The sequence below is a fragment of the Triturus cristatus genome, chromosome 5_2, assembly GCF_964204655.1.
Source record: "Triturus cristatus chromosome 5_2, aTriCri1.1, whole genome shotgun sequence".
Lineage (NCBI taxonomy): Eukaryota > Metazoa > Chordata > Amphibia > Caudata > Salamandridae > Triturus > Triturus cristatus.
The window spans coordinates 1,109,208,328-1,109,208,840 of NC_140588.1; positions in this window are offsets into that span (position 1 = coordinate 1,109,208,328).

Sequence of the window (513 nt, forward strand, 5' to 3'; positions counted from 1 at the left end):
CTCCGACCTGGCTAGGGTTTGGACGCTGGAACCGGGCCTGGGGCTTGAGCTCTGTCTGGTGTAATGACAAACCTTAGATCTCCCCTTGACCAAGGAATGTACCGTCACTTTCCCAGGGAGAGAATATCAGTTCCAAACTTATGGAATATAACATATACACAGCACTTCTTAAGGTGGGCAAACTTTCAACACTCCCCTAAAGGCAAGGCAAGAAAACAATATATACACAGACTTTGCACATCACTTGCCAGGATTAGATTAGACCAACTTCCTATAGCACAATTACCTGCTAGAAGGGAATTCACCCATCCTTCTACAACAGAATACTTGGCCAAGAAGAGTCCACACCTCCTGCTACAAGAAAAAGACGAATTGGTATATCTGGGATGTATTTATTTGTAAATAGCACCACACAGTAAGCCAAATGCACCTAACATAGCAGACTCTAACATATCAATAATATGATTGAACATACAATCAAGGCAAATATATATATATATATGAGAAATATAT